At 46.2% G+C, this 9946-nt stretch overlaps 32 non-coding genes across 32 annotated transcripts; all 32 read right to left on the reverse strand.

Annotated features, from left to right (window-relative positions):
• Positions 1-78: 78 nt before the first annotated feature.
• On the reverse strand, positions 79-197 carry LOC138587592 (5S ribosomal RNA). Its single transcript, XR_011307587.1, has one exon. It is a non-coding gene; the product is annotated as a 5S ribosomal RNA (ribosomal RNA).
• Positions 198-446: 249 nt separating this feature from the next.
• Positions 447-565, reverse strand: LOC138587259 (5S ribosomal RNA). The gene has a single exon (XR_011307295.1). It is a non-coding gene; the product is annotated as a 5S ribosomal RNA (ribosomal RNA).
• Positions 566-780: 215 nt separating this feature from the next.
• On the reverse strand, positions 781-899 carry LOC138585830 (5S ribosomal RNA). The gene has a single exon (XR_011305941.1). It is a non-coding gene; the product is annotated as a 5S ribosomal RNA (ribosomal RNA).
• Positions 900-1081: 182 nt separating this feature from the next.
• On the reverse strand, positions 1082-1200 carry LOC138585831 (5S ribosomal RNA). The gene has a single exon (XR_011305942.1). It is a non-coding gene; the product is annotated as a 5S ribosomal RNA (ribosomal RNA).
• A 182-nt stretch (positions 1201-1382) lies between these two features.
• Positions 1383-1501, reverse strand: LOC138586898 (5S ribosomal RNA). The gene has a single exon (XR_011306952.1). It is a non-coding gene; the product is annotated as a 5S ribosomal RNA (ribosomal RNA).
• A 182-nt stretch (positions 1502-1683) lies between these two features.
• On the reverse strand, positions 1684-1802 carry LOC138585832 (5S ribosomal RNA). Its single transcript, XR_011305943.1, has one exon. It is a non-coding gene; the product is annotated as a 5S ribosomal RNA (ribosomal RNA).
• A 183-nt stretch (positions 1803-1985) lies between these two features.
• On the reverse strand, positions 1986-2104 carry LOC138585833 (5S ribosomal RNA). The gene has a single exon (XR_011305944.1). It is a non-coding gene; the product is annotated as a 5S ribosomal RNA (ribosomal RNA).
• Positions 2105-2286: 182 nt separating this feature from the next.
• LOC138585834 (5S ribosomal RNA) lies at positions 2287-2405 on the reverse strand. Its single transcript, XR_011305945.1, has one exon. It is a non-coding gene; the product is annotated as a 5S ribosomal RNA (ribosomal RNA).
• A 182-nt stretch (positions 2406-2587) lies between these two features.
• On the reverse strand, positions 2588-2706 carry LOC138585835 (5S ribosomal RNA). The gene has a single exon (XR_011305946.1). It is a non-coding gene; the product is annotated as a 5S ribosomal RNA (ribosomal RNA).
• A 182-nt stretch (positions 2707-2888) lies between these two features.
• LOC138586410 (5S ribosomal RNA) lies at positions 2889-3007 on the reverse strand. The gene has a single exon (XR_011306490.1). It is a non-coding gene; the product is annotated as a 5S ribosomal RNA (ribosomal RNA).
• A 182-nt stretch (positions 3008-3189) lies between these two features.
• On the reverse strand, positions 3190-3308 carry LOC138586336 (5S ribosomal RNA). The gene has a single exon (XR_011306420.1). It is a non-coding gene; the product is annotated as a 5S ribosomal RNA (ribosomal RNA).
• Positions 3309-3523: 215 nt separating this feature from the next.
• On the reverse strand, positions 3524-3642 carry LOC138585836 (5S ribosomal RNA). Its single transcript, XR_011305947.1, has one exon. It is a non-coding gene; the product is annotated as a 5S ribosomal RNA (ribosomal RNA).
• A 170-nt stretch (positions 3643-3812) lies between these two features.
• On the reverse strand, positions 3813-3931 carry LOC138586456 (5S ribosomal RNA). Its single transcript, XR_011306532.1, has one exon. It is a non-coding gene; the product is annotated as a 5S ribosomal RNA (ribosomal RNA).
• Positions 3932-4113: 182 nt separating this feature from the next.
• Positions 4114-4232, reverse strand: LOC138587329 (5S ribosomal RNA). The gene has a single exon (XR_011307356.1). It is a non-coding gene; the product is annotated as a 5S ribosomal RNA (ribosomal RNA).
• A 247-nt stretch (positions 4233-4479) lies between these two features.
• Positions 4480-4598, reverse strand: LOC138585837 (5S ribosomal RNA). Its single transcript, XR_011305948.1, has one exon. It is a non-coding gene; the product is annotated as a 5S ribosomal RNA (ribosomal RNA).
• Positions 4599-4780: 182 nt separating this feature from the next.
• LOC138585839 (5S ribosomal RNA) lies at positions 4781-4899 on the reverse strand. The gene has a single exon (XR_011305950.1). It is a non-coding gene; the product is annotated as a 5S ribosomal RNA (ribosomal RNA).
• Positions 4900-5081: 182 nt separating this feature from the next.
• LOC138585840 (5S ribosomal RNA) lies at positions 5082-5200 on the reverse strand. Its single transcript, XR_011305951.1, has one exon. It is a non-coding gene; the product is annotated as a 5S ribosomal RNA (ribosomal RNA).
• Positions 5201-5382: 182 nt separating this feature from the next.
• On the reverse strand, positions 5383-5501 carry LOC138585841 (5S ribosomal RNA). The gene has a single exon (XR_011305952.1). It is a non-coding gene; the product is annotated as a 5S ribosomal RNA (ribosomal RNA).
• A 182-nt stretch (positions 5502-5683) lies between these two features.
• On the reverse strand, positions 5684-5802 carry LOC138585842 (5S ribosomal RNA). The gene has a single exon (XR_011305953.1). It is a non-coding gene; the product is annotated as a 5S ribosomal RNA (ribosomal RNA).
• A 182-nt stretch (positions 5803-5984) lies between these two features.
• On the reverse strand, positions 5985-6103 carry LOC138586513 (5S ribosomal RNA). The gene has a single exon (XR_011306586.1). It is a non-coding gene; the product is annotated as a 5S ribosomal RNA (ribosomal RNA).
• Positions 6104-6285: 182 nt separating this feature from the next.
• On the reverse strand, positions 6286-6404 carry LOC138585843 (5S ribosomal RNA). The gene has a single exon (XR_011305954.1). It is a non-coding gene; the product is annotated as a 5S ribosomal RNA (ribosomal RNA).
• A 215-nt stretch (positions 6405-6619) lies between these two features.
• On the reverse strand, positions 6620-6738 carry LOC138585844 (5S ribosomal RNA). The gene has a single exon (XR_011305955.1). It is a non-coding gene; the product is annotated as a 5S ribosomal RNA (ribosomal RNA).
• Positions 6739-6987: 249 nt separating this feature from the next.
• LOC138585846 (5S ribosomal RNA) lies at positions 6988-7106 on the reverse strand. The gene has a single exon (XR_011305956.1). It is a non-coding gene; the product is annotated as a 5S ribosomal RNA (ribosomal RNA).
• Positions 7107-7288: 182 nt separating this feature from the next.
• Positions 7289-7407, reverse strand: LOC138585847 (5S ribosomal RNA). Its single transcript, XR_011305957.1, has one exon. It is a non-coding gene; the product is annotated as a 5S ribosomal RNA (ribosomal RNA).
• A 182-nt stretch (positions 7408-7589) lies between these two features.
• Positions 7590-7708, reverse strand: LOC138585848 (5S ribosomal RNA). The gene has a single exon (XR_011305958.1). It is a non-coding gene; the product is annotated as a 5S ribosomal RNA (ribosomal RNA).
• Positions 7709-7890: 182 nt separating this feature from the next.
• LOC138585849 (5S ribosomal RNA) lies at positions 7891-8009 on the reverse strand. Its single transcript, XR_011305959.1, has one exon. It is a non-coding gene; the product is annotated as a 5S ribosomal RNA (ribosomal RNA).
• A 182-nt stretch (positions 8010-8191) lies between these two features.
• LOC138585851 (5S ribosomal RNA) lies at positions 8192-8310 on the reverse strand. Its single transcript, XR_011305961.1, has one exon. It is a non-coding gene; the product is annotated as a 5S ribosomal RNA (ribosomal RNA).
• A 182-nt stretch (positions 8311-8492) lies between these two features.
• Positions 8493-8611, reverse strand: LOC138587284 (5S ribosomal RNA). Its single transcript, XR_011307316.1, has one exon. It is a non-coding gene; the product is annotated as a 5S ribosomal RNA (ribosomal RNA).
• Positions 8612-8826: 215 nt separating this feature from the next.
• LOC138587102 (5S ribosomal RNA) lies at positions 8827-8945 on the reverse strand. The gene has a single exon (XR_011307147.1). It is a non-coding gene; the product is annotated as a 5S ribosomal RNA (ribosomal RNA).
• A 182-nt stretch (positions 8946-9127) lies between these two features.
• Positions 9128-9246, reverse strand: LOC138585852 (5S ribosomal RNA). The gene has a single exon (XR_011305962.1). It is a non-coding gene; the product is annotated as a 5S ribosomal RNA (ribosomal RNA).
• A 182-nt stretch (positions 9247-9428) lies between these two features.
• LOC138585853 (5S ribosomal RNA) lies at positions 9429-9547 on the reverse strand. The gene has a single exon (XR_011305963.1). It is a non-coding gene; the product is annotated as a 5S ribosomal RNA (ribosomal RNA).
• Positions 9548-9727: 180 nt separating this feature from the next.
• Positions 9728-9846, reverse strand: LOC138587190 (5S ribosomal RNA). Its single transcript, XR_011307229.1, has one exon. It is a non-coding gene; the product is annotated as a 5S ribosomal RNA (ribosomal RNA).
• Between the last annotated feature and the right edge of the window lie 100 nt (positions 9847-9946).

Consider the following 9946-nt stretch of genomic DNA (forward strand, 5'->3'; position numbering starts at 1 on the left):
TGCACATGAGTGTCTGATCAAACTTTTTCAAGGCCTGCAGCATCAGCACCTCTCCTGTCCATCACAGAAAAATGAAAAAGCTTACAGCACCTGGTATTCCCAGGCGGTCTCCCATCCAAGTACTAACCAGGCCCAACCCTGCTTAGCTTCCGAGATCGGACGAGATCGGGCGTGTTCAGGGTGGTATGGCCGTAAGCGACAGTTGTGTGTTCAATCGGGCCTTTTAAAGACGTGGCATGGTGCACCAAGAATGCGGTGGGGCATCTGCCCCACCGCATTCTTGAATTTGGCTGTATTTTTAACGTTGTTTATAATTTTCGTCAAAGATTTTGTCATGGTTTTTTTCTATGATGAATTCAATGCATTCTTGCACATGAGTGTCTGATCAAACTTTTTCAAGGCCTGCAGCATCAGCACCTCTCCTGTCCATCACAGAAAAATGAAAAAGCTTACAGCACCTGGTATTCCCAGGCGGTCTCCCATCCAAGTACTAACCAGGCCCGACCCTGCATAGCCTCCGAGATCGGACGAGATCGGGCGTGTTCAGGGTGGTATGGCCGTAAGCGACAGTTGTGTGTTCAATCGGGCCTTTTAAAGACGTGGCATGGTGCAGCAAGAATGTGGCTGTATTTTTAACGTTGTTTATAGTTTTCGTCAAAGATTTTGTCATGGTTTTTTTCTATGATGAATTCAATGCATTCTTGCACATGAGTGTCTGATCAAACTTTTTCAAGGCCTGCAGCATCAGCACCTCTCCTGTCCATCACAGAAAAATGAAAAAGCTTACAGCACCTGGTATTCCCAGGCGGTCTCCCATCCAAGTACTAACCAGGCCCGACCCTGCTTAGCTTCCGAGATCGGACGAGATCGGGCGTGTTCAGGGTGGTATGGCCGTAAGCGACAGTTGTGTGTTCAATCGGGCCTTTTAAAAATGCATTTGGGCACTTTTTAATCTCTTCATATGTTACTGTGTTTTTTTTCTAGGATGAATTCAATGCATTCTTGCACATGAGTGTCTGATCAAACTTTTTCAAGGCCTGCAGCATCAGCACCTCTCCTGTCCATCACAGAAAAATGAAAAAGCTTACAGCACCTGGTATTCCCAGGCGGTCTCCCATCCAAGTACTAACCAGGCCCGACCCTGCTTAGCTTCCGAGATCGGACGAGATCGGGCGTGTTCAGGGTGGTATGGCCGTAAGCGACAGTTGTGTGTTCAATCGGGCCTTTTAAAAATGCATTTGGGCACTTTTTAATCTCTTCATATGTTACTGTGTTTTTTTTCTAGGATGAATTCAATGCATTCTTGCACATGAGTGTCTGATCAAACTTTTTCAAGGCCTGCAGCATCAGCACCTCTCCTGTCCATCACAGAAAAATGAAAAAGCTTACAGCACCTGGTATTCCCAGGCGGTCTCCCATCCGAGTACTAACCAGACCCGACCCTGCTTAGCTTCCGAGATCGGACGAGATCGGGCGTGTTCAGGGTGGTATGGCCGTAAGCGACAGTTGTGTGTTCAATCGGGCCTTTTAAAAATGCATTTGGGCACTTTTTAATCTCTTCATATGTTACTGTGTTTTTTTTCTAGGATGAATTCAATGCATTCTTGCACATGAGTGTCTGATCCAACTTTTTCAAGGCCTGCAGCATCAGCACCTCTCCTGTCCATCACAGAAAAATGAAAAAGCTTACAGCACCTGGTATTCCCAGGCGGTCTCCCATCCAAGTACTAACCAGGCCCGACCCTGCTTAGCTTCCGAGATCGGACGAGATCGGGCGTGTTCAGGGTGGTATGGCCGTAAGCGACAGTTGTGTGTTCAATCGGGCCTTTTAAAAATGCATTTGGGCACTTTTTAATCTCTTCATATGTTACTGTGTTTTTTTTTCTAGGATGAATTCAATGCATTCTTGCACATGACTGTCTGATCCAACTTTTTCAAGGCCTGCAGCATCAGCACCTCTCCTGTCCATCACAGAAAAATGAAAAAGCTTACAGCACCTGGTATTCCCAGGCGGTCTCCCATCCAAGTACTAACCAGGCCCGACCCTGCTTAGCTTCCGAGATCGGACGAGATCGGGCGTGTTCAGGGTGGTATGGCCGTAAGCGACAGTTGTGTGTTCAATCGGGCCTTTTAAAAATGCATTTGGGCACTTTTTAATCTCTTCATATGTCACTGTGTTTTTTTTCTAGGATGAATTCAATGCATTCTTGCACATGATTGTCTGATCAAACTTTTTCAAGGCCCGCAGCATCAGCACCTCTCCTGTCCATCACAGAAAAATGAAAAAGCTTACAGCACCTGGTATTCCCAGGCGGTCTCCCATCCAAGTACTAACCAGGCCCGACCCTGCTTAGCTTCCGAGATCGGACGAGATCGGGCGTGTTCAGGGTGGTATGGCCGTAAGCGACAGTTGTGTGTTCAATCGGGCCTTTTAAAAATGCATTTGGGCACTTTTTAATCTCTTCATATGTTACTGTGTTTTTTTTCTAGGATGAATTCAATGCATTCTTGCACATGAGTGTCTGATCAAACTTTTTCAAGGCCTGCAGCATCAGCACCTCTCCTGTCCATCACAGAAAAATGAAAAAGCTTACAGCACCTGGTATTCCCAGGCGGTCTCCCATCCAAGTACTAACCAGGCCCGACCCTGCTTAGCTTCCGAGATCGGACGAGATCGGGCGTGTTCAGGGTGGTATGGCCGTAAGCGACAGTTGTGTGTTCAATCGGGCCTTTTAAAAATGCATTTGGGCACTTTTTAATCTCTTCATATGTTACTGTGTTTTTTTTCTAGGATGAATTCAATGCATTCTTGCACATGAGTGTCTGATCCAACTTTTTCAAGGCCTGCAGCATCAGCACCTCTCCTGTCCATCACAGAAAAATGAAAAAGCTTACAGCACCTGGTATTCCCAGGCGGTCTCCCATCCAAGTACTAACCAGGCCCGACCCTGCTTAGCTTTCGAGATCGGACGAGATCGGGTGTGTTCAGGGTGGTATGGCCGTAAGCGACAGTTGTGTGTTCAATCGGGCCTTTTAAAAATGCATTTGGGCACTTTTTAATCTCTTCATATGTTACTGTGTTTTTTTTCTAGGATGAATTCAATGCATTCTTGCACATGAGTGTCTGATCAAACCTTTTCAAGGCCTGCAGCATCAGCACCTCTCCTGTCCATCACAGAAAAATGAAAAAGCTTACAGCACCTGGTATTCCCAGGCGGTCTCCCATCCAAGTACTAACCAGGCCCGACCCTGCTTAGCTTCCGAGATCTGACGAGATCGGGCGTGTTCAGGGTGGTATGGCCGTAAGCGACAGTTGTGTGTTCGATCGGGCCTTTTAAAGACGTGGCATGGTGCAGCAAGAATGTGGCTGTATTTTTAACGTTGTTTATAGTTTTCGTCAAAGATTTTGTCATGGTTTTTTTCTATGATGAATTCAATGCATTCTTGCACATGAGTGTCTGATCAAACTTTTTCAAGGCCTGCAGCATCAGCACCTCTCCTGTCCATCACAGAAAAATGAAAAAGCTTACAGCACCTGGTATTCCCAGGCGGTCTCCCATCCAAGTACTAACCAGGCCCGACCCTGCTTAGCTTCCGAGATCGGACGAGATCGGGCGTGTTCAGGGTGGTATGGCCGTAAGCGACAGTTGTGTGTTCAATCGGGCCTTTTAAAAATGCATTTGGGCACTTTTTAATCTCTTCATATGTTACTGTGTTTTTTTTCAATGCATTCTTGCACATGAGTGTCTGATCAAACTTTTTCAAGGCCTGCAGCATCAGCACCTCTCCTGTCCATCACAGAAAAATGAAAAAGCTTACAGCACCTGATATTCCCAGGCGGTCTCCCATCCAAGTACTAACCAGGCCCGACCCTGCTTAGCTTCCGAGATCGGACGAGATCGGGCGTGTTCAGGGTGGTATGGCCGTAAGCGACAGTTGTGTGTTCAATCGGGCCTTTTAAAAATGCATTTGGGCACTTTTTAATCTCTTCATATGTTACTGTGTTTTTTTTCTAGGATGAATTCAATGCATTCTTGCACATGAGTGTCTGATCAAACTTTTTCAAGGCCTGCAGCATCAGCACCTCTCCTGTCCATCACAGAACAATGAAAAAACTTACAGCACCTGGTATTCCCAGGCGGTCTCCCATGCAAGTACTAACCAGGCCTGACCCTGCTTAGCTTCCGAGATCGGACGAGATCGAGCGTGTTCAGGGTGGTATGGCCGTAAGCGACAGTTGTCTGTTCAATCGGGCCTTTTAAAGACGTGGCATGGTGCAGCAAGAATGTGATGGGGCATCTGCCCCACCACATTCTTGAATTTGGCTGTATTTTTAACGTTGTTTATAGTTTTCGTCAAAAATTTTGTCATGGTTTTTTTCTATGATGAATTCAATGCATTCTTGCACGAGTGTCTGATCAAACTTTTTCAAGGTCTGCAGCATCAGCACCTCTCCTGTCCATCACAGAAAAATGAAAAAGCTTACAGCACCTGGTATTCCCAGGCGGTCTCCCATCCAAGTACTAACCAGGCCCGACCCTGCTTAGCTTCCGAGATCGGACGAGATCGGGCGTGTTCAGGGTGGTATGGCCGTAAGCGACAGTTGTGTGTTCAATCGGGCCTTTTAAAAATGCATTTGGGCACTTTTTAATCTCTTCATATGTTACTGTGTTTTTTTTCTAGGATGAATTCAATGCATTCTTGCACATGAGTGTCTGATCAAACTTTTTCAAGGCCTGCAGCATCAGCACCTCTCCTGTCCATCACAGAAAAATGAAAAAGCTTACAGCACCTGGTATTCCCAGGCGGTCTCCCATCCAAGTACTAACCAGGCCCGACCCTGCTTAGCTTCCGAGATCGGACGAGATCGGGCGTGTTCAGGGTGGTATGGCCGTAAGCGACAGTTGTGTGTTCAATCGGGCCTTTTAAAAATGCATTTGGGCACTTTTTAATCTCTTCATATGTTACTGTGTTTTTTTTCTAGGATGAATTCAATGCATTCTTTCACATGAGTGTCTGATCAAACCTTTTCAAGGCCTGCAGCATCAGCACCTCTCCTGTCCATCACAGAAAAATGAAAAAGCTTACAGCACCTGGTATTCCCAGGCGGTCTCCCATCCAAGTACTAACCAGGCCCGACCCTGCTTAGCTTCCGAGATCGGACGAGATCGGGCGTGTTCAGGGTGGTATGGCCGTAAGCGACAGTTGTGTGTTCAATCGGGCCTTTTAAAAATGCATTTGGGCACTTTTTAATCTCTTCATATGTTACTGTGTTTTTTTTCTAGGATGAATTCAATGCATTCTTGCACATGAGTGTCTGATCAAACTTTTTCAAGGCCTGCAGCATCAGCACCTCTCCTGTCCATCACAGAAAAATGAAACAGCTTACAGCACCTGGTATTCCCAGGCGGTCTCCCATCCAAGTACTAACCAGGCCCGACCCTGCTTAGCTTCCGAGATCGGACGAGATCGGGCGTGTTCAGGGTGGTATGGCCGTAAGCGACAGTTGTGTGTTCAATCGGGCCTTTTAAAAATGCATTTGGGCACTTTTTAATCTCTTCATATGTTACTGTGTTTTTTTTCTAGGATGAATTCAATGCATTCTTGCACATGAGTGTCTGATCAAACTTTTTCAAGGCCTGCAGCATCAGCACCTCTCCTGTCCATCACAGAAAAATGAAAAAGCTTACAGCACCTGGTATTCCCAGGCGGTCTCCCATCCAAGTACTAACCAGGCCCGACCCTGCTTAGCTTCCGAGATCGGACGAGATCGGGCGTGTTCAGGGTGGTATGGCCGTAAGCGACAGTTGTGTGTTCAATCGGGCCTTTTAAAAATGCATTTGGGCACTTTTTAATCTCTTCATATGTTACTGTGTTTTTTTTCTAGGATGAATTCAATGCATTCTTGCACATGAGTGTCTGATCAAACTTTTTCAAGGCCTGCAGCATCAGCACCTCTCCTGTCCATCACAGAAAAATGAAAAAGCTTACAGCACCTGATATTCCCAGGCGGTCTCCCATCCAAGTACTAACCAGGCCCGACCCTGCTTAGCTTCCGAGATCTGACGAGATCGGGCGTGTTCAGGGTGGTATGGCCGTAAGCGACAGTTGTGTGTTCAATCGGGCCTTTTAAAAATGCATTTGGGCACTTTTTAATCTCTTCATATGTTACTGTGTTTTTTTTCTAGGATGAATTCAATGCATTCTTGCACATGAGTGTCTGATCAAACTTTTTCAAGGCCTGCAGCATCAGCACCTCTCCTGTCCATCACAGAAAAATGAAAAAGCTTACAGCACCTGGTATTCCCAGGCGGTCTCCCATCCAAGTACTAACCAGGCCCGACCCTGCTTAGCTTCCGAGATCGGACGAGATCGGGCGTGTTCAGGGTGGTATGGCCGTAAGCGACAGTTGTGTGTTCAATCGGGCCTTTTAAAGACGTGGCATGGTGCAGCAAGAATGTGGCTGTAATTTTAACGTTGTTTATAGTTTTCGTCAAAAATTTTGTCATGGTTTTTTTCTATGATGAATTCAATGCATTCTTGCACATGAGTGTCTGATCAAACTTTTTCAAGGCCTGCAGCATCAGCACCTCTCCTGTCCATCACAGAAAAATGAAAAAGCTTACAGCACCTGGTATTCCCAGGCGGTCTCCCATCCAAGTACTAACCAGGCCCGACCCTGCTTAGCTTCCGAGATCGGACGAGATCGGGCGTGTTCAGGGTGGTATGGCCGTAAGCGACAGTTGTGTGTTCAATCGGGCCTTTTAAAGACGTGGCATGGTGCAGCAAGAATGTGATGGGGCATCTGCCCCACCACATTCTTGAATTTGGCTGTATTTTTAACGTTGTTTATAGTTTTCGTCAAAAATTTTGTCATGGTTTTTTTCTAGGATGAATTCAATGCATTCTTGCACATGAGTGTCTGATCAAACTTTTTCAAGGCCTGCAGCATCAGCACCTCTCCTGTCCATCACAGAAAAATGAAAAAGCTTACAGCACCTGGTATTCCCAGGCGGTCTCCCATCCAAGTACTAACCAGGCCCGACCCTGCTTAGCTTCCGAGATCGGACGAGATCGGGCGTGTTCAGGGTGGTATGGCCGTAAGCGACAGTTGTGTGTTCAATCGGGCCTTTTAAAAATGCATTTGGGCACTTTTTAATCTCTTCATATGTTACTGTGTTTTTTTTCTAGGATGAATTCAATGCATTCTTGCACATGAGTGTCTGATCAAACTTTTTCAAGGCCTGCAGCATCAGCACCTCTCCTGTCCATCACAGAAAAATGAAAAAGCTTACAGCACCTGGTATTCCCAGGCGGTCTCCCATCCAAGTACTAACCAGGCCCGACCCTGCTTAGCTTCCGAGATCGGACGAGATCGGGCGTGTTCAGGGTGGTATGGCCGTAAGCGACAGTTGTGTGTTCAATCAGGCCTTTTAAAAATGCATTTGGGCACTTTTTAATCTCTTCATATGTTACTGTGTTTTTTTTCTAGGATGAATTCAATGCATTCTTGCACATGAGTGTCTGATCCAACTTTTTCAAGGCCTGCAGCATCAGCACCTCTCCTGTCCATCACAGAAAAATGAAAAAGCTTACAGCACCTGGTATTCCCAGGCGGTCTCCCATCCAAGTACTAACCAGGCCCGACCCTGCTTAGCTTCCGAGATCGGACGAGATCGGGCGTGTTCAGGGTGGTATGGCCGTAAGCGACAGTTGTGTGTTCAATCGGGCCTTTTAAAAATGCATTTGGGCACTTTTTAATCTCTTCATATGTTACTGTGTTTTTTTTCTAGGATGAATTCAATGCATTCTTGCACATGAGTGTCTGATCAAACTTTTTCAAGGCCTGCAGCATCAGCACCTCTCCTGTCCATCACAGAAAAATGAAAAAGCTTACAGCACCTGGTATTCCCAGGCGGTCTCCCATCCAAGTACTAACCAGGCCCGACCCTGCTTAGCTTCCGAGATCGGACGAGATCGGGCGTGTTCAGGGTGGTATGGCCGTAAGCGACAGTTGTGTGTTCAATCGGGCCTTTTAAAAATGCATTTGGGCACTTTTTAATCTCTTCATATGTTACTGTGTTTTTTTTCTAGGATGAATTCAATGCATTCTTGCACATGAGTGTCTGATCAAACTTTTTCAAGGCCTGCAGCATCAGCACCTCTCCTGTCCATCACAGAAAAATGAAAAAGCTTACAGCACCTGGTATTCCCAGGCGGTCTCCCATCCAAGTACTAACCAGGCCCGACCCTGCTTAGCTTCCGAGATCGGACGAGATCGGGCGTGTTCAGGGTGGTATGGCCGTAAGCGACAGTTGTGTGTTCAATCGGGCCTTTTAAAAATGCATTTGGGCACTTTTTAATCTCTTCATATGTTACTGTGTTTTTTTTCTAGGATGAATTCAATGCATTCTTGCACATGAGTGTCTGATCAAACTTTTTCAAGGCCTGCAGCATCAGCACCTCTCCTGTCCATCACAGAAAAATGAAAAAGCTTACAGCACCTGGTATTCCCAGGCGGTCTCCCATCCAATTACTAACCAGGCCCGACCCTGCTTAGCTTACGAGATCGGACGAGATCGGGCGTGTTCAGGGTGGTATGGCCGTAAGCGACAGTTGTGTGTTCAATCGGGCCTTTTAAAGACGTGGCATGGTGCAGCAAGAATGTGGCTGTATTTTTAACGTTGTTTATAGTTTTCGTCAAAGATTTTGTCATGGTTTTTTTCTATGATGAATTCAATGCATTCTTGCACATGAGTGTCTGATCAACCTTTTTCAAGGCCTGCAGCATCAGTACCTCTCCTGTCCATCACAGAAAAATGAAAAAGCTTACAGCACCTGGTATTCCCAGGCGGTCTCCCATCCAAGTACTAACCAGGCCCGACCCTGCTTAGGTTCCGAGATCGGACGAGATCGGGCGTGTTCAGGGTGGTATGGCCGTAAGCGACAGTTGTGTGTTCAATCGGGCCTTTTAAAAATGCATTTGGGCACTTTTTAATCTCTTCATATGTTACTGTGTTTTTTTTCTAGGATGAATTCAATGCATTCTTGCACATGAGTGTCTGATCAAACTTTTTCAAGGCCTGCAGCATCAGCACCTCTCCTGTCCATCACAGAAAAATGAAAAAGCTTACAGCACCTGGTATTCCCAGGCGGTCTCCCATCCAAGTACTAACCAGGCCCGACCCTGCTTAGCTTCCGAGATCGGACGAGATCGGGCGTGTTCAGGGTGGTATGGCCGTAAGCGACAGTTGTGTGTTCAATCGGGCCTTTTAAAAATGCATTTGGGCACTTTTTAATCTCTTCATATGTTACTTTGTTTTTTTTCTAGGATGAATTCAATGTATTCTTGCACATGAGTGTCTGATCAAACTTTTTCAAGGCCTGCAGCATCAGCACCTCTCCTGTCCATCACAGAAAAATGAAAAAGCTTACAGCACCTGGTATTCCCAGGCGGTCTCCCATCCAAGTACTAACCAGGCCCGACCCTGCTTAGCTTCCGAGATCGGACGAGATCGGGCGTGTTCAGGGTGGTATGGCCGTAAGCGACAGTTGTGCGTTCAATCGGGCCTTTTAAAAATGCATTTGGGCACTTTTTAATCTCTTCATATGTACTGTGTTTTTTTTTAGGATGAATTCAATGCATTCTTGCACATGAGTGTCTGATCAAACTTTTTCAAGGCCTGCAGCATCAGCACCTCTCCTGTCCATCACAGAAAAATGAAAAAGCTTACAGCACCTGGTATTCCCAGGCGGTCTCCCATCCAAGTACTTACCAGGCACGACCCTGCTTAGCTTCCGAGATCGGACGAGATCGGGCGTGTTCAGGGTGGTATGGCCGTAAGCGACAGTTGTGTGTTCAATCGGGCCTTTTAAAAATGCATTTGGGCACTTTTTAATCTCTTCATATGTTACTGTGTTTTTTTTCTAGGATGAATTCAATGCA

Source organism: Semicossyphus pulcher, unplaced genomic scaffold (genome assembly GCF_022749685.1).
Source record: "Semicossyphus pulcher isolate SPU_LCO1_2020_fin unplaced genomic scaffold, fSemPul1.0.p SCAF_11, whole genome shotgun sequence".
In the NCBI taxonomy this organism is placed as follows: Eukaryota; Metazoa; Chordata; class Actinopteri; order Labriformes; family Labridae; genus Semicossyphus; species Semicossyphus pulcher.